Genomic DNA, 24,958 nt, shown 5'->3' with positions numbered 1-24,958 from the left:
ACATATATATATATATATATATATATATATATATATATATATATATATATTTATATATATATATATATATATATATACAGTAAGAGACTGCTGGTGTTCCAATACAACTGTCTGACTGATGTCCGAATGGCTATTTAAAATCAGAAGTCCAATAAACGTCATCATTTCATCAGGCGTCATGCACTTCTTTCCACAAGTTGCCTCTCTCCACGCGGGTTGCCTCTAAGAAATATGCACGCAAGCATATGTATTTGTATTTTTGCTGATAATATTGAAATACCACATACACGTGCACACACAAAATGGCATAGAGCGCAGTCCTAAAACGTCTCGCGCCGCTTCGTAGTGCGTGGCCGAGATGTGCTCCGGAAGGCCTTTTCGTGAAGAACCACTTGCAGCCGGCGCCAGCACGTCGCGCCCCAGTGACGTGTAGGCCTCGCACGCAACTCTAAAAAACTGCGCACACATCTCAGTATGGCTAAGCACGCGCGCCAGAAGAGACCACTTCTGAGGCGTGGGCACCCACGACGAGTGAGTTCTTTCAAGGGGGCAGGGAGGCTGGGAACATATGGGTTGTGTTTTGACTATGCTTGCTGTTGGGGAGCAAAAGGGGAGGCGAAAGTCGGGGGGAGGGGGGCTCTAGCCCCTCCATATCACGCGCTGGTACCGCCCTGTAACCCCTGAACGGCTGCGGATGGGCCAAACTGACGCAAAACATCGTCGCCGTCAGAGCTTGAAGCTGAGTTGCTCTCATCTATACGGACTCGGAGCTTGTCGTCGCTTGATTCAGGTGTGGTTGCAAGATTAGTTCTCTCCCCACGCGCGCGTGATGCCGTCGCCAAGGGAACAACTAGTGACATTGAATGCGGCACTGTGTTTGATATAACAATAGAAGAGAAGCCGAAGCTGCTCGAAACAAGGCATCTACACACGTTATGGATATGGCGGATCTTCGGAAATAATTTTTGATAGAATAAATCGTCCCCGACTCCTAACGACATTACTTTTGCGAATAGCTGGCATAAATTTCAGACAATCATTGCCGCTCAAAAGGGTCATGATTGTTAAGCTGATTGCACTATATTTGATACTTGACTTACAAGGGCTCTTTTTTAGTGCAGAACCCTGATGTTACAGGTGCATAAGCGCGAGCGGTATGCATTTCTTTCAGGTTCGCTGGCCAAGTACATTTTTCCTACAACGCACACACAGTGGTTCACACAAAAGATTTTACAAAAATAAATATGTTCCCAAAACGGGCTAAATCACACTTATTTAGAAAGTTCAGTTGCTGGACTAACTTTTAAGGGGGTGCTATAGGTGCACGAGAAACAAATTCAACATGTCAGATTCGATGGGTCGAAACATCCATCACTTGTGATTGATTTTAATAGGCGTGTAATGAATGTGTTAAGCAGACCAATATTTGTTTCGTAAAACACACTAGTGACCTAATTGATTGCCGTGTGGTGTATAAGGTATTTTTCAGCTGCCGCAGCTTCTACATAGAGCAGACGGGCTGTTGGATTAACCTTAATATTATTGCACATAATAGATCGCTAACCGGAGGCTCACCTTCTAATCTTTCTTTACAATGTAGAGTGTGTAAGTGCATGCCAAAATTCGGTGACTGCGCAAATTTGTACCTTCAGGAATGGCGAAACGCATCTCAAGATTGAGTCATGCCAAATCAATAGTAGTGGGAGCGTATGTGTGGGCAAACCATCGATTAACTTGCATAAAGATGAAATCAAACGCCCAACAGTTATTTTTTACGTAGACTCCCCCACGTGCCAGATTGAAAGGTTCGTCCATCGCATGGGCTTGCGCAGGCAAGTTTGGTGCCCTTTTTTTTTCTTTCCGCCTTTGTGCACATATTGAGTTGTCATTCGGGGTTCTTGGTGTTTTGACTTCTTTTGTTGTGTTTGTGTTTGGACTGTTCTACGTTAGTTGGTAAGTGTTCACTCTTTGAGACCGAACCCTTGCCAACTAGTTCAGCTCTATTTCGTTCGAATATTTGGAATGCTCTGGTTTCAAATTCCAGTCGCCAGGCAAAAAAAAAAAAAAGAAGCTAGACTTGTGGGCCCTCTAATGGCACTTCCCGTATGTTTATCTCTGTGTTATCAGGGGACCTAATGGCTAAAATACAGAAACGTGTTAACAGTAAAATACAACCGAGAAACAAAGTTTTCTTTTGAGAAGTACAAGCAGAATCGCACATGAACACACGACTTTACAGTGAAGAATGTGCGTTAATTTTGTTTTGTTTTTCAGACTCCGCTTCTTCACGGCCGCCTCTGTCGGTCGACGGTGGCGACAAGGTCCCGAGGTGGGCAGCTGTCACTTTTTGCTGTCCACCTGTGCGGGAACTTCTGACGCAGCTCTCATTATCATACTTTTTTCTGTGGCTGCTATTACGAGGATAAAGCCTGCACGCTGGAGCCTAAAGTCGTTTACTGCAGATGATGCCTCAACCTCGAGCAGCATGCAGTGTCACTGCCAAACCTTTGTTTGTCAACCTATTCTTAGCGCCTGCTCAAAAACGCAAATAGAAGAAAAGGGGCGTGTCAAAATTGGTCGATTTGCATTTCTGCGCTGTCGATGCTAAGAAGCGGCGCGCAAGCGTGCGGGCTACAGTTTCGAAGGAAGCGCTCGGTGTTTACGCGCAGCTTCGCCGCTCGTCCCCCATCCTGGTCCTTTATTTTTTCTTGTTTACGTTTTCTTTTTGCCCTGTCAGTGCTTTCCTTACCTTCCGTCTCTCATGCGCAATCGCAAAACGTTTCGGCAAACTGAACAAAAAGTAATGCGATGTGTGCGCTTTTCCGCACGTTTGTCCACGCAATTCACCTGCTCTCGCTGCAGAAGCGAGTGCGTCTCTCATGACTTTCGAAAGTACACACAAAAGCAGAAAAAGACGTAGCTAGCTGGAACTGCAGCCGTAACGCGTCACACGATATGCAACAACGCGATCCAAGTCAGAAGCTTTGTGACGGCTCGCGGAGTTGCGTTGCAAGTCGTTTTTCGAAAGGGTGAACCAGGCAATTCGTGTTCAGATCGTGGGCAGAATTAACACCAATGCAAAGGAAGTAGCCAAGTACGGTAGAGAGTTAGATGGGGGATGACACGAACAAGTTTCGCTGGCATAAAATGAATTCTGCCCATGCAGGACAGTATCAGTTGGACATCATTCGGAGGTGCCTTCGTCTTGCAGTGGACATAAAAGGTTTCAATAAAACTTAGTGCTGGGTGAGTTCGTTCTTACTTGATAGGTAACTATGGTTGCGCGCACTTCTAACACAACGACATCGCAGACATGGACGAGCGCAAACTTACGACTAACTTCATTTTTGATCCTATATAGTCAATAAATACACCCATTAGTCACCTGGTAGGTATCAACAATCATCGCATTATCGCACTCTAGGTTATCAAAGGCCCCGCAAGAACCTCATTTCACCATCCAATAAACTGAAGGTTGGTCAACACAGACATTTATATCTCTTTTCGAGATATAAAAGTCTTTTATTTTTTATTTTTTATTTTTATTTATACATACTGCAGCCCTATTCAGGGCTATCACAGGAATGGGACGTTATATAATACTAGGCAACAGGGGAAAAATACAAACAAATAATACAAATTGTGAAGCAAGTACACTCGTAACAAAGCAAAAGTAAAAATGAAGTTAATTACGCGTCAGTAAGATATTCATCGACAGCAACTATGGAGTCGGTTAGTGGTAAGGAGCGAATGCTACCAGGCAGGGAATTCCACAGTTCTATTGCACGCGGAAAAGAACTGTATTTAAAGGTATTAGTACGAGCAAAGAAAGGTGTTACATTCAAAGCGAGGGAACTGCGGGTACAACTATCATCAGTAAATGTGATGAGGTTACCATGACCAAGGCCGGAGGAGGAGTTAATAATTCCGTATAAAAATTTTAGAGCTTCGTTTTGGTATCGCGAGAGTTGTGATGAGATGTTTAATGATTGAAGGGCTGTGGTCGGCGAGAAGTTGTGGCTATAGTTATGAAAAATGAAACGGATAGATTTTCGCTGAATGTTATCTAGCAAGCTTATTTCACAGTGTTTGTAAGGGAACCAAACTACGGATGCATATTCGAGAACAGGGCGAATGAAAGATTTTCATAAAAGCAGTTTAGTATCTCGAGGGGCGTTAGGTAAAGTGCGGCGCAAATAACCTAATTTTTTTAGTGCTTTACGACATACATGATCAATGTGGCTAGTCCATGAAAGGTGTTCGGTTAGAATTACTCCTAAATATTTGTACTGTGAAACTCTATTGAGCTGGGTGCCACCTAGAAAATAGTCAAAAGAGAAGGGGTTGCGCCTATTGGTAAAAGACATTACGACTGTTTTAGTGCAGTTAACGTTCATTTGCCACGTGTCACAACAGTTGCTAAAAGACGTGAGTGATTGCGCGAGATGGTAATGATCGTCAATGGAGTTGATAGTTTCAGACAGGACGCAATCATCTGCGTAGAGTCTTATTTTAGATGAGATGCTATGAGGTCAATCTATAATGAAAAGTAAAAATATTAAAGGGCCTAGAAAGGATCTCTGAGGAACACCGGATGCGACGTCAATGGGAGATGAATCTGGCGAATTGAAAGAAACGAATTGTGAGCGCGAATGAAGAAAACTAGCTATCCAAGAAACAATGCGAGGGTTATCGAGAATGAGGTTTAGTTTTAACAATAGCTTAGAATGAATGACGGAATCAAAAGCTTTGGATAAATCAATGAAAATGGTATTTATTTGGTAACCTAGGTCTAAGTTATAAGCAACGTCATGCATGAAATCGACTAATTGTGTTACAGTACTATATCCGCGATGGAAACCATGTTGAGCTGATGATAGGATATTATTAGAGACAAGGAATTCGATTATATGTTTGTGAATGATGTGTTCTAACATCTTGCAAAAATAAGGTGTAAGAGATATTGGTCTGTAATTAGAAAGAAGTTGTTTATCTCCTGATTTATGCAAAGGAAGTACTTTGGCAGATTTCCACGAACGTGGTACTACACCAGAGTCCAAGGATTTCTGAAAAATTAAGGTAAGGTATTTTGCTGCCCATCGTGTATCGTGAGTATCGTGAGAGAAAAGAATTAGGAATGCCATCGGAACCGGTACATTTTTTAGTATCAAGTTTCAGGATAAGGTTTAAGACACCATCACAACTAATTGCGATATTTTCTAGTTTATTATTCTGAGCAACATACCTAAACTCCGGAACTGCATGGTTATCGAGGGTGAAAATAGATTGGAAGTATGAGTTGAAAGCATTCGAAATGACATCAGGTTCGTTGGTTATAGCATCGTTAGTCTTAAAACAGGTACTGCCAGTCGTACTAGGCGATACTGTCGTCCAGAACTTTCGAGGATTTGATTTTAGTAGTTGAGAAAGTTGCACTGAAAAATAGAAATCTTTAGCATTTTTACTAATAGTGCGAAGTTCATCCTTAGCTTTTTCAAAGGAGACGCGAGCCTCGGGATTAGATTGTTTAATTTTACGCAGCCTGCTAACACGTCGTGATAGGTGCAAGATATCGCGGTTAATCCAAGGAAGTTTATTGTTTCTCTTTTTTTGTTTTCAGTGGAACGTGGCAAGTTATGCATGACCTCACTAGCGACTCAAAGTAATCGAAAAGCACGTAATCATGACACTCGGTACTGAGCGACACAAAATGATCAAGATTATCTGCCAGGCCGTCAACAATAGCCGTATCATCAGCCTTAGAAAAATCATGATATGTGGTATAGCTGAAACGTTCATGTGGAATGGGACAGTTAATGTGCACGAGGACTGCATTATGATCAGAGATACCTTCTAAGATCCCGTGACACCTAAATGAGCAAGACTGTTACTAACAAACACTAAATCAAGAATGGAGTTCTGCCGAGTATTTTCATGAACTAGTTGTATTAGGTTATGTGACAAGGAAAATGTAACTAGATCCCTACAGACAGGGGCACTAGAAGCGGAATACGTAAGTGAAGGCCAGTGAAGGCCAGTGATGTTGAAGTCCCCTAGAAGTATCAAATTCGAACTATCCAGGTGATGGTCATGTATGAAATGTGAGAGATCATCGAACAGATCGTTAGGGCCATCAGGAGGGCGATAAATACCACATATAGTTAAATTCTGCTTCACTTCCCCGGCCACTTCCCCGGCCGTGCTGTCATGGCTTCTGTCTAAAAATCTGATGGCTCGGAAATTTGAAGCACACATGTAATGTCGGACGTGTGCAGGCGAATAAGCAGACTCTTTACTGAGTGTCGACAATTCATGTTCTCTTGCACGAATGCTGATGATCCGCCGAGTTTGCCCAACCTAAAATGTTTCCAGTGACAAATGGTGACAATGAACGAAGTAAACTGGTTGTATCCGCTTTTCGTCGTCAATGAACAATATAAGAGTAGAAAATATAGTTGCACACCAGGTACACCTTGTAGGCTCATAGTGTTTTTGAATTTAATGCTTCCAGCCCCCGGGGGGTTATTCTCGAAAGTGCAAAAAGGCGGTACGACAGCACTTCAAAACATATCGCGTAGTGAATCAAACGTTAATGTTTGAACTCCAGCCATAGACACTTTTATATGTACCAGTAATTAAGAAGTGTGATGATGTTTATTCAACCAGAGAAGTCGCAACAAGGCCGCAACGGAAAATGGCTGTAAGGCAAGTCTGGCAAAAGCGGCACAGGTTCTCGCACAACCAGAGCGCGAGGTTTTTCGTTGCCGCCCGAAGGCGCATACGCGTTGGTGCGTATGCTCCAATACAATACCGCCGGGGGGAAGAGTAGCCATTCTGACGACTCAGAGAGTAAACACAATGAGAGGGTCGTAGTAGGGCTTGAGACGGTCGACGTGTACGCTCTCACGTCGTCGACGGCGCAAATTTGGTAATTGTGTTAGGGGCTTGATGATGTAATTCACCAGCGAGGTCGCGTCAATGACCCAGTATGGACCATGGTACTGGGCCACAAGTTTAGAAGATAGGCCACGACTGTGTGGGGGCACCCAAAGCCACAAAAGGGAGCCAGCACGAAACGTAGGAGCTATGTGGTGAACGTCGTCATGTCGAGTCTTTTGTAGACCTTGAGCCCCACTTGTCGGAGACCAAGCCAACTGACGGCAGTCTTCAGTGCATCTGGCGACTTCAGAAAGCGGAGAGCACTCAGATGCATCAGGGCGTTACGGGAGTATAGTGTCCAGTGGGTGAAAAGGTTCATGGCCGTACAACCGAAAGAACTGGGAAAAACCGGTAGTCGCTTGCGTCGCGGTGTTGTAAGCGAAGGTAACAAAAGGTAACACAGCATCCCAGTTAGTGTGGTTGGAGGAGGTGTACATCCTTAGCATGTCGCCAAGTGTGCAGTGGAAACCGCTCAGGGAGTCCATTTGTCTATGGATGGTATGCGGTAGATTTCCGGTGGATGATGTTTCATTCAGCGAGGATAGCTTATTACCTCCAACAGGAACACTCGAACACTCCACCCCTATCACCGAGTAATTCCCGTGGAGCACCATGGCGTAGAATGAAGCTGCAGAGAATGAAGAGTGCAACTTCGTGGGCGGTCGCTTCCGGTAGAGCTGCAGTCTAAGCGTAGCGTGTCAGAAGATCGACGCCGACAATAATCCACCGGTTTCCAGAGACACAATATGAGAGGGGGGTCATAAAAGTCGATACCCACGCGATCGAATGTGTGAGCCGGGCACGGGAGTGGCTGTAACATGCCAGTAAGGTGCCGAGCAGGTGTTTTGTTCTGTTGGTCTGTTGGCAAGTGGTGCAAGACTGAACTTATTTCCACACAAAGCGATACATTCCTGGCCAGTAATATTATTGGCACAGCCTTTCGTAGGTTTTCAGGACACCTGCGTGAGCACTTTGGGAATCTGCATAGAAATTCTTGCAGATGTCAGGGGGCATATGAGTAGGGACAGCAAAGAGCCACTTCCGACCACCAGGCATGCAGTTGTGGTGGTACAGAATGTTGTCTCGCATAGAAAAGTGGGCTGCTTGCCGGCGTAGCGCTCTTATGGAAGGGACAGCAGATGTATCGGTAAGGTAGTCGAGTAACAAGGCAAGGTATGGGTACTTTACGCTGCTCCAAAAGCATGTCAGTGGTGTCGAGTGGTGACAAGGTGGTAAAAAGGGGTGACAGAGAAGCCACATGTGGTGTTAATGGCGATAAGAAAAGTGCATCGGCATTCGCATGCTTGTGACCGGAACTATATACGACACGGATGTCGTATTCCTGCAATCGAAGTGCCCAACGCCGCAGGCGTCTGGACGGGTCTTTCAAGGTGGACGGCCAACATAGAGCGTGGTGGTCTGTGACCACGTTGAAAAGACGGCCATAAAGGTACGCGCGAAACTTCGTCAACGCCCAGATTATGGCCAAACACTCATTCTCTGTCTCGGAGTAATCAATTCAGCCTTTTTTAGAGCACGACTTGCATACGCGACTACGTTTTCGGCTTGGGTGCCTTTCCGTTGTGCCAAAACTGCACTTAGACTGACGGCACTGGCATTGGTGTGAATTTCTGTGGCAGCAGTGGGTTCATAGCGACGAAAAATAAGTGGTGAGGTCAGCAGGTGGCGCCGCTGGCGAAATGCGCCGTCACATGCAGGTGACCATGCAGATATGCCTTCGCTGTTGGAAAGCAGACTCGTCAGAGGTGCGATGATGGGCGCTAACTTGCGCACGAAGCGACGAAAGTAGGAGCAGAGACCAACGACACTTCTTAGGGCTTTCAGTGATGTGGGCATTCGGAAGACAGCGACAGCACGAAGCTTATCGGGATCTGGAAGAACACCGTGTCTTGTGATGACATGTCCCAAGATGGTTAGTTTTTTTGCTGCGGAATGGCACTTTTTGGTGTTAAGTTGTAGGCCTGCAGAAGTTAGACACGTCAGAATCTCGTGGAGACGACCAAGATGTGTCGAGAAATCAGCTGAAAAGACTATGATGTCGTCCAGGTAACTCAAGCAAGCTTTTCATTTGTGGGTGTGCAAGAGGGTATTGATCATGCGCTCAAATGTCGCAGGTGCCTTGCAGAGCCCAAATGGCATGACTTTGAACTCGTATAGGCCATCCGACGTTACAAAGGCTGTTTTATGGCGATCACATTCAGCCACTGGCACCTGCCAATACCCAGAATGCATATCCAAGAATGTAATATACTCGGTGCCTTGTAAACAGTCAAGAACATCGTCTATTCGTGGTAGCGGGTAGACATCTTTCTTCGTAATCTTGTTTAAGTGGCGAGAGTCCACGAAAAATCGAACGGTGCCATCTTTTTTTTACCAGAACCACAGATGATCACCAAGTGCTATGAGAAGGCTGTATGACTCAGAGCATGTCATCTACTTGCTCCGTAATGACACTGCACGCTTCGGCGGAAACGTGGTAAGGACGCTGTCGCAGAGGCGAGTGTGAGCCGGTGTCAATAGTATGAGTGATAGTCATGGTGCGGCCCAAAGCAGGTTCTTCAAAGTCAAAAGAAGAGCAAAACTTGCTAAGGAGAGCAACAAGTTGGCGGCGATGCGAGGGGGGAAAGTTTGCGTCAATATCATTGTCGAAGGCTGATGAACTTGATGGCTCAGACGCATGAGTGATTGCGGTAATGTTACATGGGGTTTTATCGGGAAGAATAATATCACCGATATGGTCAACAGGTTGTACATATTCTAAGGTTTCACCACAGAGTAAGCCAATGGGATAGTTGCAGTGGTTGCTAATCAGCATTGCGGTTGAACCATACGCAATTGCAAGAACGGCAAATGGGAGAATGATACCCTTGCGTTCAATAAAAACCGGAGATGGCGCAAACACCACCGTGGCGTCAGATTGCGCCACACATGAAAGTATAATAGGGACTGAGACTTCCCGAGGCAAGGTGATGTCGTCATCAGCGATGAGTTTGCGGAGCAGAGGAGAATGGTCGGGCGATGGAAATTCATATGTTGGCACAAGGGACACTTCCGCACGTGAACAATCGATGATAGCTTCATGACGTGATAGGAAATCCCAACCCAGGATGAGGTCATGAGAGCAAGATGGTAGAATAAAAAATGAATGATGTACAAAACGTCTTGGATGACGACGCACACCATACACACATCCGACGGATGAATGCGTTGCGTGCTAGCCGTGGACAGCACCATGCCACATAGATATGTGATCACTTTCTTCAGCTTCCGACAAAATTTTTCGTTCACCACAGAAACGGAGGCTCGGTATCAATTAACGCTAGTGTGGCGACTCCCTCAACATCGACATCAATAACATTTTGCGGCGAAAATGGAGGCTTGAGAATTGCGCTGAAGTTGCAGTTCTTGCCTCCGGAACTGCACTGATTAGTTTCCCTCCTCAGGATGTGGTCGACGACGCATACGCGATGGCGATCGGCGACGAGGGGATGGGAAACAAGCAGTTGATGGGTGGCGATCCGAGTCGGAGTGCCTCTGCTCATATGCAGACGTGATGGCCTGCGGCGGCGCATAGGTAGGAGTTACAAAGGGGGCGTACGCAGGTGTGGGACGCTGGCGGCAGAAGCGTGCAATATGGCCAGCGATGCTACACGCGAAGCAGATAGTACGGTTTTAATGGGTGCACCACTCATAAGATGGACGGAAAAAGCGAGGTGGTTGCCTGTAAACTGGAGGTGAGGACGGAGGAGGTGGAGCCGATAAGGAGGCTGGATGTGGTCGGGGCCGCGCGATCACAGCTGCGTAGCTGAGAGGTGAAAGTGGTGCAGGTGGTGGGCAGCCGGCAGTTGAGAGATCAGATGGTACCGAAGTGCATGGGTAAGGGGCTGGAACTGTATTGAGGTACGATCTGTCCTGAAGACCGTGGACGAAAGGGAGGGCCGAGGCGCCGCTCTCTGACAAGGATGACACCACACGCTTGGTGCAGTAACAGCTACTGACTGCCGAGCAGCGCTCGTCAGTGTTTATTTACCGAACATGACCAACGTTGCCTGCCGAACTGGGTGAGGTAATGAAAGTAGGCTAGGCAGGGCCCCCCACGCTCGTTACACCCCTCACCCCCAGTTATTGCACACAAAAAACAATTACAAGTCCTAGCCGGTTCAGCATTGCCTTAGGTGGGCGAAAAGCGGTCTGGTGCTCTTCGTCGTCGGTTGCTCCGCCTGGGTACAGGTGCGGTAGCACTAGGTGCTGCCTGAGCCGCTTTCGGTTCCTCCCGAGATTCTGCCGTCGTTGGCTATGATGGCACTGAACTTGCTGGTGGCCCAACTAGTGGCGCACAACTGGAGGCGCCTGTTCCTTGCAAAACGGTTGTCTCACTGGCCGCAACTGGTGCTGCAGTGGATGCAAGCCCTGTCCCACGGTAAGTTCTCACATGGTCAGCATGTTGGTGCCATGTGGTTTTATCCTGCATTCGTACGAGCAGGAAGGAGGAGCTTGCAGGCGAGACCACTTGTCCAGCAGACAAAGGTGGGCCAGGACGGAAATTCCTGGCGAATACTGGTATTCCAGGCTCGGGCAATGGCCCAGGATGGCACCCTTTGTCAGCAGCCAGCTTCTGTTTCAGCTATTTGAGGAGCGCCGTGGACCGGAGGTCTGGGTGTAGAATGTCCAATAGTATCTTCACCATCCGTCCCAGCAGAAGGTCGCAGGGGGCACGGCCGGTGACTTCATGGGGTGTGGTCCGATACTGCAAGAGTATGCGGGTGACCTGCGCATGGAAATCCCCCACCTGGCTCTTCTTAAGTTTATCCTTAATCGTCTGCACTACCCGCTCTGCTGCACCGTTTGAAGCAGGGTGATATGGAGGAACCATCATTCGGCGGATTCCGTTTTTGTCAGCCAAGCGAGATACTGTGCATGACGAAAGTGGGCCCATTATCGGAGACTATGATGTCTGGCAGCCCCTGGGCTGCAAGGATCTGCCGCAGTGCTGCAATGGTCACACCTGCTGACGGAGTGGTAGGCACCACCCTTTTTTAGAATGCGTCAACCACCACCACGAAGTAGTCACCTTTGAAGGAGCCCCCAAAATCCACGTGAAGGCGGGACCAGGGTCTTTGTGAGAATGGCCATGGGGGATCTACACATGACGTGAAGCCTCCTGATGTTCCTGGCAGACTTGGCAGCTCCGTACCATGTGAGCAATGTCCTGGTCCAATCCAGGCTACCAAACGTGGGACTGAGTGACCATTTTTGTCTTTTCCATGCCAGGATGCCCAGCGTGCAGCAACTGCAGAACCCTTGACCGGAGACATTGTGGGATCACCACCCTGGAACCCCAAAGTAGGCAGCCTTGCTCCAGGCTCAGCTCAGCAGCCTTGTGGCTGTAAGGCTGTTGCACCAATGCCTCCCCTCGGTAGACTGCCTTCACCACCTGGGACAGGACCAGGTCCCAACTGGTCACCTGCGACACAGCAGACCTGGAGATTACCCCGTGTACACATGCTCCAGCATGAGCACTTCAGCTGGCTCTGGAACCGAAGCAGGCACCTCTGGCAGCGGTAACCAGCTCAGGGAATCAGCAGGCCTGAGGTATTTTCCCGGACGGTACACCAACTGGTAGCTGTAGGCTGCCAGCTTCAACGCCCATTGTACCACTTGAGGAGATGCCTGCCTGCACAAGGACCACCTTGTCTGGCCCCAGTAGCCCCAGCAGTGGTTTGTGGTCCGTGACTGCCTCGAACTTTCTGCCCCACAGGTACTGGTGAAAACGCTCGATGCCAAACAATAGGGCGAGGCCTTCCTTATCCAGCTGGCTGTAACGCGGCTCTGCTGTGTGAAGACGGCGAGAAGCAAACGACACCGGGCGTTATTGGGGCGGCCAGGGTGGCTCCCACGCCATATGGTGATGTTTCTACAGTAACAACAGGCTTGGCTGGATCTAAGTGCACCAGCACCGGTGCCTTGGTGATTAGCTGTTTACTGTGCTCAAAGGCCATGTCCTGCTTCTTCTTCCACGCCCAATGCTGACCATCTCGAAGCAGAATGTGCAGTGGCTGCAGACGTGCAGACAGGTTGGGCAGGAACCTCCTGTAAAAATTTATGAGGCCAAGGTAGCTTTGCAGCTGTTTTTTGTTTCGGGGCTTTGGCGCCTTTAGAACAGCTTCAATTTTCGGAGGGGCCTGAGTCAGACCGACCTGGGAGATGACGTGTCCCAGGTATTATACACTAGGGACCAGGTACATGCACTTTTCTCGCCTGAGCTTGAGACCAGCATCCTGAAGTCTCGCCAGAACGTTGAGCAGATTCTGCATGTGGTCTGCGTCGTCAATACCGGTGACAAGAATATCATCTAAGTACACTGCGACGTGCCTCATGTCCCAGAAGAGGTTGTCCATCTCTCTCTGAAAAGTGGCTTGTGCCGAGGCCACGCCGAATTGTAAACGTGTATACTGGAAAAGCCCCATAGTTGTCGATATTGTGACGTACTTCCGTGAGGCCTCCTGGAGCACCAACTGCTGGTACGCATCTTTGAGGTCAAGCTTCGTGAATTTCTGGCCACCAGACAAAGCCGACCAGAGATCTTCAATCCGAGTCAGGGGGTATTTTTAGATGGTAGCAACGGGGTTGATCGTAACTTTGAAATTCCCACAGATTTTGACACTACCGTCTCGCTTGGGAACTGTAATGATGGGAGTGGCCCACTCCACAGTCTTGACTGGTACCAGGATGCCTTCTCACTGTAACCGTTGCAGCTCCTGGGTGACCCCCTTAAGTGCGAACGGCAGCGGGTGAGGCTTGAAAAACCGAGGGCGGACTTCCTCGGGTACATAGATGCAAGCAGTCGTACCGGCGAATGTGCCCATCCCTGGCTTGAGCAGTGTTTGGAACTCCGTTAGGAGGCTCGGGATGATTTGTACGCTATGTAGGGCTGTTTGCTGGCCCTCTGGCAGCCGAATACCCAGTGCGCAAACCCAATTCCTGCCGAGCAGCTTCGGTGACGACCCCGTGGTCAAATACAGAGGAAGGGTAGCTTCCCTGTTGCCAAAACGAACGCTGACCTGGGCCTGGCCTTGGACCTGGGAAAGCTCGCCCGATTAACTTCGCAGCATGATGCCTGAAGCCTCGACGGCCACTCAGGGGAAGGTCCTTTTGAAAAGTTTGCCAGCCATGACCGACACACTGCCACCTGTGTCTAGTTCCATAGAGTTGCGGCGCCCGCAAACTTCGACGGTTAGTACGTAAGGCGGCACAGATGGCGGGACTAGGTCTGTGTGCCACATGTTGAAAATAGGCGAGTTCTTGGTCATGACGTTGAGCCTGGCCGCGGAGGAACCCGAGCCTGCTGCCGCACGTTCCTGCCGCCACTTGCGACGCCTATCCTGACCACGGGCTGACTTGGAACCTGGGCTTGATCCAGGCTGCTGCTGTGGTCCGCTGTTCTGCATTCCCCTTCGGCATACTCGTGCATGGTGCCCAGTTTTTCCGCACGTGAAGCACTTCGAATGCATGAACTGGCACTGAGAGGGGGAATGGGCGTCACCACAGCGACTGCATCTACCACCCCTAGCCTCCATCTTGTTGACCGCAGCTTCCGTTGACGCCACACGCGCAATTTCGCTGGCGTCTTTGGTCACCGCGTCCATTGCCAGCACTGCTTTCACCACGTCGTCCAGTGAGGGGTCGGAAAGTTTCAGGAGACGCGTCTGCATGCCAGGGTTGTTTATGCCGCAGACGAAACGGTTCCGCAGCAGCGAGTCCAGCTGGCCCCCGAAAGCGCAGGTAGTCGCGAAACCTCATAGTCCAGCGACAAACTCTCCCCTTCCCGGCGGCTCCGATTGTTGAAGCAGAAACGCCCCATTAGCGTAGATGAAGCCGCACTGGAGTGCGAGCGCAGTGTAGTGAGCAACTCACTGAGCGTCTTGGTATGCGGTATAGCTTGTTTTAGGAGGTCGAGAAGGAGATTGAAGACTTAGGTTCCGCAACTTACCAGAAAAACGTCCCTTTTTTCGCCTTGGGCGTGTCGTAAGTGTAGAAAAACGCGTGAACTTGCTCCTCATAGATGGACCAGGCGGACCCGTCTCCCTCGAATGGCTCGACCCTTCCGTACAGCGGCATGGCGTCAAATTCGGGGGGCGTTCTTTTGCCGCCCTCGATGGCGTGGGTCGACTCGTTGACTGAACTCGCCGCCAGTGTCATGATCTGTCCCGAAGACCATGGACGAGAGGGAGGGCCGAGGCACCGCTCTCTGACAAGCACGACACCACACGCATGGCTGAGTAACAGCTACTGACTGCCGAGAAGCGCTCGTCAGTGTTTATTTACCAAGCACGACCAAGGTATTTACCAAGCCTGCCTAACTAGGCGAGGTAATGAAAATAGGCTAGGCAGGACGCCACACACTCGTTACAGAGGGAATCGCGAATTTCAGTGCGTATGGCCTGCTGCAGTGTCTAATGCAGGCTTGAGGTTGGCGCTTCGCTATGCGACAACAGAGAGAGCTGTCGGGCGACTTCCTCCCTGATGAAGTCTTTGATTTGGTTGTACAGAGTTCCTTGACAAAACGTTGCAATTTGCGAGTGTGACGGCAGAGATTGAATCTTGTGGTGGGACACTCTGTCGGGCGATGGAACTCTGATGGCGCCATTTATCGAAGCTCTGGCACAGGCTTACGAGGATTTCCACCGTGGTCAGGCTTTTCACCAGCAACATATGGAATGCGCCATCCTCGATGCCCTTGAGAATCTGTCGAATTTTTCCTTCTTCGGGCATAGATGGGTTAACACGCCTGCAGAGGTCGACCACATCCTCAATATAACTAATAAACGTCTCGCCAGGCTGCTGGGCTCAGTGGCATAGACGCTGATCAGCGCGGAGGTTGTGGACTTCTGGTCGGCCGAACGCTTCGGTCACGAGGGTCTTAAAGGTGGACCAGTTGGCGATGGCGGTTTCGCGGTTCGTAAACCAAAGCTTAGCGACGTCAGCCAAGTAAAAGATAACATAGGCGAGATTAGAGTCGTCATCCCACTTGCTGCTAGAGCTTACGTGTTCGTACGAAGAGAGCCAGTCTTCGACGTCTTGCTCCCCACTGCCGCTGATGAGTGGTGGGTCCCGTTGACGGGTAGCCCCGGGGCAGGTAGATGGCGCTTTGATGGTGCTGGCTGTGCTGGGATGGGCTGGTTGGCGACTGCGTCAGTCATGTTGTGCGGTGGTCTATTGGCCAACTTGCGAGAGTGGAGCTCCAGGTCTGCTTTTGGGATCTCAGTAGCCTCCACCAAATGTAATGATGTTTATTCAACCGGAGAAGTCGCAACGAGGTCGCAACGAAAAATGGCCGTATGGAAAGTTGTTGTTGTTGTTGTTGTTGTTCTCCTATTGTTAGTGGCGCATACCCACTGTGGGGGATTGGCCAAGAATCGAGTGGCTTTAAAATTTACTGTTCAGATTTAGAATGATGAAGGTATAACAGAAAGATTACCGATAGCCTATAGGCAAGTGTGGTGCTTAATGTAATGCATACAAATATTTACATAAACAAATTTATTCTTAGAATAGACCTACAATCTGATTTTATACGTATATAATTATGTGGACATGTTAAGATAATGAAACTGGTTAATTAGTCAACCTATTAGTTTCATCAATATAGTCCCGGACGGCCGCGCATACTGTGCCATTAGAGAAACCAGAAATGGAAGCTCCAAAAGACAAAATGACAGGCAGAGATAAGTCCATACCAATGCCACGCAAAGGTATTTCTAATAGGGTTTTTCGTAATGTGTTAAACCGCCTGCAGGTCAAAAAGAAATGGTCTATTGTTTCCAGTTCATCACAGAATGCGCACAGTGGCGAAGGTGCCTGAGCAGACCTGTTTTTATAGAAATTTAGATTTGGTACCCGGCAACGCAGCCTTGTGATAGCTACTTCTTCTTTTCAAGTGCGGCAAAAGTCTCTTCGCCAGGGATATAATAAATGGCGATATTCTGTAGAGTTTGTTAGTGCTGAACCTTTAAAGACTTGCATAAGCGTACGTCTGCGGAATCGAGCAGCAGTCACATAAGCGGATGATGGACAGAGCGGTAGAATTGGTTCGCTGATTGACGACTTAGCTAAGGAATCGGCTATTTCATTCAGAAACAAACCTTTATGTCCAGGCACCCAAACTAATCGCACTTTTCTCAAATGCACAGGTACTAGTGCACCGAACGCCCTTGTTACGTGATTATCAGCACCAACAGAAAGTGCTGCACAGAGAGATAGGGAATCTGTTATTATGACAGCTGATGTAATTGCTGTATCTAGCTTGCGTAAGGCGAGCACTACTGCCAGAAACTCAGCCACAAAAACGGGTATGAAATCGGGTAGTCGAAGGGAATAAATCCAATTTAAAATCGGGCTGAAAATACCAACCCCTGACTTTTCGTCGTATTGCGATGCGTCCGTAGCAATAATAACGTTCGTTGTAATACGGCGCAGGTGATCTTGTAGTAAACCATCCAAAATATTATAGGGAAGTAATTTGGCATTATTAGGAAAAATGTCGTCGAATTGAATTTCCACCGGGGCTGAATTATAACGACTCGGCATGATGTCGCATATACGTAAGTTTAGAGGCTCCAGTAAATTTTGCACAAATATAATTTGTGGCGTGTGAACTCGCGACCATCTAGCAGCAAAAAATGATTCCGGGGTGGAAATAAAGACTGTTTCTGAATGTCGTAATGGTGATTCATAAATTCTTAAGAATGTCTGAACAGTCAGAAGGCGAACTCTACAAGAAAGCGGAGGGACCCTCGATTCGAGATACAACACATTGTTGGCGACTGTTTTGGGAAGGCCAAGGCATAAGCGCAAAGCTTCTCTTTCCAGAAGAATCAGAGGCCGCAACTTGTAAGCTGGAACTCCAGAGAAAAGCACACAACCAAATTCCAAAATGGGACGAACATACATGCGATATATCATTAATAATGTGTCTCTTCTCATACCTGTGCGGTAGTTGCTTAGCCTATGTAATATGCCAATGGCCCGCACACCTTTTCCGGCGATATATTCGATATGAGATTGCCAGTTAAGCGATGTGTGATAAATGACTCCAAGGTATTTAACAGATTCCACCTGTGGTATATCCTCATGATGGTAAGACAGAGAGATGTTCACAGGGTATTGCAGCGGGAAAACAAGGAGGGCACATTTACTCGGATTAAGTAAAAAGCTGTTGCCATCAAGCCAGCTCTCTAATATATTAAGGTGAGTCTGCAGCCGTTCATATAAGGTCTGAATGTTATCTGCCATTGCAAAAAATGCGATATCGTCTGCATAAACATAAGTTGTTATGTCCTGTTTACGTGGGATGGTGCTCATTAGTAAATTAAATAGCACCGGTGAAAGCACCGAGCCTTGCGGTACTCCCCTTGTTTGGGTATGAGTAGATGATGAAAACCCATCTTTAAAACAATAAAATTTCCTGTCTGCGAGAAAATTGTGAACCCACGCTACTATGTATGATGGAAAATCAAGGTATTCTAATCGATCTATCAAAATACAGTGCTCCACGGTATCATATGCTTTAGCGATGTCTAAGGTAACTAAAGCAGCATATTTTTTATGTAGCCGAGCTAATTGAAGCCTACTTTCTAAGTCAACGTGGGCATCCCAAATTGAACAACCAGCCCTGAACCCAATTTGACAGGGACTTAGAATAGACCTCATGTTTACAAGTTCATTAATTCGTATATTGATGATTCTCTCAACCAATTTCACTAAGTTTGATGTCACTGCGATCGGCCTTATGTTATCCAACGTGTATGCATCATTTTCATTTTTTAGCAACAATACAATTTTGGCAAGTTTCCATTCTGGGGGTATCCATGCATTCCCTAAAGAATAATTCACTAGTTCTAGCAAATGATTAGGCGATTCCTGGAGTAAACATTTCAACATTCGTAATCCCATCTGGTCCGGGAGCCGTCCTCGGTAAGCATAATACCGTCTGATTCAATTCAGCTAAAGAAACTTCTGGAAATTCATGCAAGTTTACCAGAACGGACTGAATAGCCGAAAAATTCGCAGTGAAGCGGTGTTCTAAACCTTGCGCTATGTCTTCTAGAGAGGTGTTCATTTCTACTGGCGTCAAGACACATGACTGCAACGTTAAAGGAGCTGGTAGTACTTTTCTTGTCCGAAGATAAGCGAAAAAAGCACGCTTATTTTTTGATTTAGAAAGATAATCAAAATGTCTACTCTCGTATTCTTCTTTCGCGCGGTTCACTGTACGCTTAAATACGCCAGTAAGGAATTGATAGTCTTTCCAGTTTGTTGGGCTCTGATTAAGAAGAAGTTTTTTCCAAGCGGCTTTTCGTCTTCTTTAATCGCGCGTACACTCATCGTTCCACCAACGAGAGGAGGATCGTTTATTGGATAGAATAGAAAATTCAGAATTTTTTCTAGATCCCTCCAGCATTGAACCAATCGTAGATGCAATCTCCTTAGTACTGGCATTTTCAAGCTTGGAAATGGCTGAACGGAGGCAGGCTTGAAATTTGCTATGGTTGATGTATGTACGTTTTGGCTTATCTAAAGTTATTGTTGGACAAGTAATGTCAAAAACTACAGGAAGATGGTCACTGTTAGTTGCCGAATCCAGGACAGCCCATGACAAAATTTTGATTGCATTGGAGCAAAACGTTAAATCCAATACTGAGCTAGTTTGACCTCGGACAAATGTTACATGACCTTTATTCAGACAGGAAAGGTTGTGATCAATAGTCCAATCCCACAGTCGCCTACCACAAGAATCTGTCTTTATACCCCAAGACAAATGGTGTGAATTAAATTCTCCTGTGAGCACGATTTCCTTTCTACATGCTACCAAAACGCTGTCAAGATAACGCGTGCTTTGCACACCGGAGGGGAAGTAACAATTTACGATTAAAAAAGGGTGGTATCTGGGGAGACACAAGTCTAATGCTAATAATTCACAATCCAAGTCTAACATTCTGAAAGAAATTTTCGCCCTATGGCATAATTTACTTGATACAAGGATCATTAAACCACCACCACGTGATGGGCGATCTAATCGAAAAGAACGAAAACCGGCAAGATGGAAATTTTTATCTGGTGTAAGCCAAGTTTCTTGGAGAATTATAATATCAAGATTAAAATTATTGCAACAGTAATGTAAGTCGGTTGAGGCTGAGAATATAGAACGGCAGTTCCACTGTAGTACCCTCAACTGACCTATGGTGTTGAGCGCACCGCAGAGGCGCATGTCGCGCCCTTGTTAGCATCATCACGCGAAATAGCTGATTCATTCCGTTTAGATTTGGACTTGAGATCGGTGAAGATAGGGGATCTTGTACGTTTATTAGATCGTATATCGAGTTCCATATCTGTATCAGTACTTGTACTCGGCCGAGGCGAATGTTGGTCCAAGTGCACCTGTGTTCCTGGCTGCTTAGCCTTGCCTGCAGATGCAGAAAGTTCGTCCATCACTACATTGCGTAGCTGTGTAGCGTCACTGGTAATGTGTAATACTGCAGGTTCTGTTCTAGTCTGTACTGTTTGTCCAATCTGGCTTGAAAGAATTTGCACTAAACAGTCGGAAAGGTTAGATATTAGTTTATCCATTGCCTTACTCACTGCCTTTTTCACAGCAGTTTCAATAGCCTGCGATAGGGTTGAGTCCATACTGGAAGTGCAGCGCGCTGTAATACCAGAGTATCCAAAAGCCCTGTCTCTAACTATGTCAATGGCTTCCCTTCGAGAACAGCGGCGGCGGTCAATAACTTCTAGGATTTGAACCTCCCGGGAACGAGCGGAACAGTCAGAGTTGTCGGCGCAGTGACTGCCCCCACATAGACAACACTTTTCCACTGTTGCAGTACAATTGCTTGAAGGATGACTCTCTCCGCAGGTGCTACAACGAAGGTTAGATTTACATCCTCCCGCACTGTGGCCGAATCTCCAGCAGTTCTTGCACTGAATCGGACGAGAAGCGAGGGGTTCTACTCGGAAGATCAGTGGCCATAATTTAATTTCTGACGGGCATTTTGTGCCCACAAATGTCGCGATAACAGATTCGGTTGGTACCCTCTGGTTGTCGACTAGGCGATTACACCGGGAAATTGAAATTACGCCTGCTCCAGAGAGCCTGTCTAGGGTCTCAGCTGGACTCAGCTTGGAGTCGACTCCCCGTACAAGGCCTTTGGTACATGCAAGGTGTGGCGGAATAAAAGCACTCACCGGGGTAGCAGCAAAGGAGGTGCATTTGAGAAGATCCTGCACGCAGGTCTGATCCGGCGACCTACACACGATACCTCCTCGCCCAAATGGGCGCAAATCTGTGATGGTCTGGAAATGATTTGAAGTTGTCTTAAGTTCCTTTTGAACCACCTGAGGGTTTGAAAGTCTGATGAAGCCTCCATTCGTAGGTACCAGTGCTACAGGAATGCTGTCGATACCACTGCGGAAAAAGGAGTCTAGCGGTAATTCATTAAACGGCAGGGACGCTGACCAGGCGGATCACGCCTGGCCAGGAGAAGTAGTCGACATGGGCACTAGAGATATGGTTAGACTCAGAAACAGATAAACTATACCATCGGACTCTAAGACAGAAAGTTAAAACCACTCAATCCTCAGCCAAGAACACCCCAGCAGGTTGAGCACGGCACTGCAGCGTGGCAGCTTATCGGTGAAATCAAAGAGCTTCTTCTGGGCTCCCACTGGTGGTCCACTGGTGTCTACTTCTACGCCCTAAAACACGCACCTTGCCAGCCTGGAAAGTCTGGCAAAAGCAGCACAGGTTTGATGATGATGATGATCCTTGGTATTCTGGCACACACCCACAAAGGGGGATCGGCCAAGAACGAGGTGGCAAGATCTTTAAGTAAAAGGCTTATGGTTTTACCAACAGAAAGTAATCTCGGACAAAAAAAAACATATTTTCAAGCAATTATAGCGCGGGGTTTTTCGTTCTCTAATTCTGAAGGTGCATACGCGTTAATGCGTATGCTCCACTACAGAAGTACTTAAAAAAAACCAACTGAACGCAATAACTCGACCGGCGCGCGCTCTTTACGTCAGCTTCTATCACCTGCTTCGCTTCCAGAAAATATGCACCCAGCGCGCACTCTCCAGCTCAGCTGATTTTTTAAAGCGTGGGATGCAATAAGTCGGATGGGCGTGAAAAATAACAATCGAGAGAGAGAAATAAATAGATAAACAAAAAGAGAAAGAGATAGCTTAAATAGAAACAGATAAAAAGGAAGAGAAAGATAGAAAGACACTGAAATAAATTCAGAGAGAGAGAGAGAGAGTCAGAGAGAGAGGACCCCCCAAAAAACGGACACAAAAACTACAGATAAAAACAGCAGAAGTCAGGTGAGAAATAGAGAGAAACAAAGAAAGAGAGAAAGAGATGGAAAAATAAAATGAGAAATAGAGAGAGAGAGAGAGAGAGAGAGAAAACACGTTGTGGGGCTAGTTGGGGACACATTCTTAAAAAAATTCTAGCGCTACATTTGACAAAGACGGAACAGATAAGAACATGTCAGGACGCCGCCCTGTCATGTTCTCTGTCCCGTTTTTGTCAAATGTAGCGTTAGAGGGGTTTTTTAGTTATGTAGGCCCGTGTGCTCAGATTTCGGTGGACGTTAAAGAACCCCAGTAGTGGTCTAAATGTCCGGAGCCCTCCACCACGGCGTCTCTCATAATCACATGTCGGTTATGAGATGTTTGACCCCACATATCAATCAACATTTTTTTTGCTCCTTCGTTACAGCCATACTGTGAGGCATGTTCAGCGAGACATGTTTTGCGAGGCAATGTGAGCCTGCTGCAAAAGCTACAGTCATGAAAACTCAGATATACTAAAGAAGAAAGCTTAACTTTAAAAGATGCTAGATCTGTCTGCAAGATGTGACTAGGTGCAGTTATGGTAAACAATGTATTATCAGTGCGATGGGCAACAAATAGGCAATGAGGAGCATGTGCGAGTCGAGAATCTTCGTAAATTGCGCACAGGATTTAATTTTCCCCAAACAGCCTGAGTAGTTCATTGTTTCAGAAGCATGTAGAGCAGTTTCTGCGATATATCCGCTTCTATATGTACAGGGGCGCCTGCCAAGGAAAATGAAACTATAGTAGGCGTATCGAGCGTCCACCTCTACGCGAGAGAATGACGGCGTGACTTCCTTCCATTGATACGTGACGTACGCCTTTTGAACGTCTTGGCGGCCGTCCGCAGCTTCAGAAGGACCGCGTCCAAGCTGACCGATGCGTGTACCATCACGTATGCAAAGACAGGACACGAATGCACACGCTCCCGCAACTCGAGTGCTCCAAGTAAGAAAACTGAGGATGCCCAGCGTCACTCGAGCGTAGACATCCTGTGCTTGTTTTAGGAGAGGAAATACACCACACACGTTGGCATCAAACGCGGATACAGTGTTTCTTCTTTCCTTACACACAGCAGCATCAGCAGCAGCAGCAACGAAAAAGAGCGGGAAAGAAACTGACGTATCAGTTACCCGAGAGGAGGCGTGACGCAGACGGATGGCCGTAGTCTTGTTACTTTATTGTTCACTCTCATTACGAAAAAAAAACACATGTCTACAAATGCATGCTGCCCAGCATTGTCGTCACGCGTGCGTGAAAATAGATAAGCCAAACTGGCTATGGAGCAGCGCATCATGGCTACTCTGATGTCCACTTCCATGAAAAGAAGCTAAAGATGAAAGATGGGGCGGTGGTCGTCAAAGTTGATCTATCATCCCACTTACGAAACTCCGGCAGCTTTCATCGACACTCATATGAAGAACCCTATGAGAATTGTGGGAATTTATTTGATTGATATGCAGCATTTAACGTACCAAAACCACCATATGATTGTGAGACACGCCTTAGTAGAGGGCTCCGGAAATTCCAACCACCTGAGGTTTTGAGGTTTTTTAACGTGCACCCAAATCTGAGCACACGGGCCTACAGAATTTTCGCCACCATCTAAAATGCCGCCGCCGCAGCCGGGATTCGAATCCGCGACCTGCAGGTCAGCAGCCGAGTACCTTAGCCACTAGACCACTGCGACGGGGCACGAATTATGGGAAGTACAAGCTTCGGATCTACTTTCGATGGATCGCGTTACTCATGATGTGAATTGTGACGCTTGTCTGCTGAGTGTAAAACAAAGCGATATCAAGCGATATTTAAATTGAACTTGCTTCATTCTTCTGAATGTAAATTTTATTGCAAAAAGTTTTTGTGGCTATGCGGTAAATGTGAAACCTGGACAAATATAAGCCCCAAGGTATGCATTGCTCTGTCACTGCGTTCCAGATTTGGCATCAAGATAAAGTGAATTACTTTTACATTAGAAAAAAAACATTCTTGTTTTGCTTCGATAGTACGCGTTATTTATTTATAAAAATAGCAGTACAGTATTAAGTGAGGAACACTAAAGTCTTGTATGGTGCGATCGCAGGTGCATTGGTCCTGGTGGTCTGCCACCAAGGCACCTCTCGTTTTGTTGTGAAGTCGAGTCAGATGAGCGTGCCGGTACGTCTACTTAACTTTGCTTTCATTATGCAGCCCATTCAAACAAGTTTTGGCAAGACGCGCTTATGAAAAAAATTGGCCACGTATCTGCATGTTACACTGCAAATGTCGCCGAAAGACGATACTCTTGCGTCTGGAAAGAGTGAACAAAACGTTAATTTGATGTTCTGCGCAAAAAAATCGGTGAATGGTATTCTGGAGGCGCTGCTTCGGAGTGCCGCGAGCATGCAGCGAAGGCGAAAGAGCGCGTCGAGTCACGTGACACGTGAGACATGAGCGCTATCTGGCAGTTATCCTAGAAAACGAAGCGCGCCGTGTACGCGCCCGTCTTGGAGGCGATAAGGTGTAGAACGCAAGGCGACGGTTAGGTGCCGCCACCGTGTCGTCTTAGCAAAGCGTTGGAAACACTTGCCTTTTCGTGCAAGCGTTTCGTGCAAGCGCCGGCAGG

The 24,958-nt window shown here is 47.3% G+C and overlaps 1 protein-coding gene across 1 annotated transcript in view; it reads right to left on the bottom strand.

The window, feature by feature from the left end:
* LOC119176671 (unextended protein) overlaps nucleotides 1–24,958 on the bottom strand; it is a 418,752-nt gene that overhangs the window by 347,343 nt on the left and 46,451 nt on the right. The window lies entirely within an intron of this gene.

The sequence above is a fragment of the Rhipicephalus microplus genome, chromosome X (genome assembly GCF_043290135.1).
Source record: "Rhipicephalus microplus isolate Deutch F79 chromosome X, USDA_Rmic, whole genome shotgun sequence".
Taxonomy (NCBI): domain Eukaryota; kingdom Metazoa; phylum Arthropoda; class Arachnida; order Ixodida; family Ixodidae; genus Rhipicephalus; species Rhipicephalus microplus.
Note: the sequence above shows the minus strand (reverse complement) of the source record. Positions and strands in the feature narration are given on the sequence as shown.